This window comes from Crocuta crocuta, unplaced genomic scaffold, assembly GCF_008692635.1.
Source record: "Crocuta crocuta isolate KB4526 unplaced genomic scaffold, BGI_CrCroc_1.0 scaffold1599, whole genome shotgun sequence".
NCBI lineage: Eukaryota > Metazoa > Chordata > Mammalia > Carnivora > Hyaenidae > Crocuta > Crocuta crocuta.
This window is the reverse complement of record NW_027531456.1, coordinates 1-342: the sequence shown is the minus strand read 5'-3', so window position 1 is coordinate 342 and position 342 is coordinate 1.

Sequence of the window (342 nt, the reverse complement as noted above, 5' to 3'; positions counted from 1 at the left end):
TCTAGGGTTTTGATGGTTTCCCGTCTCACGTTCAGGTCCTTTATCTATTTTGAGTTTATTTTGTGTATGGTGTGAGAAAATGATCTAGTTTCATTCTTCTGCGTGTTGCTGTCCAGTTCTCCCAACACCATCTGTTAAAGAAGTTGTCTTTTTTCCATTGGATATTCTTTCCTGCTTTGTCAAATATTAGTTGGATGCATAGCTTGGGGTCCATCTCTGAGTTTTCAATTCTATTCCATTGGTCCATGTGTCTATTTTGTGCCAATACCATACTGTTTTGATAATGACAGTTTTGTGGTAGAGACTAAAGTCTGGGATGGTGATACCTCCCATTTTGGTTTT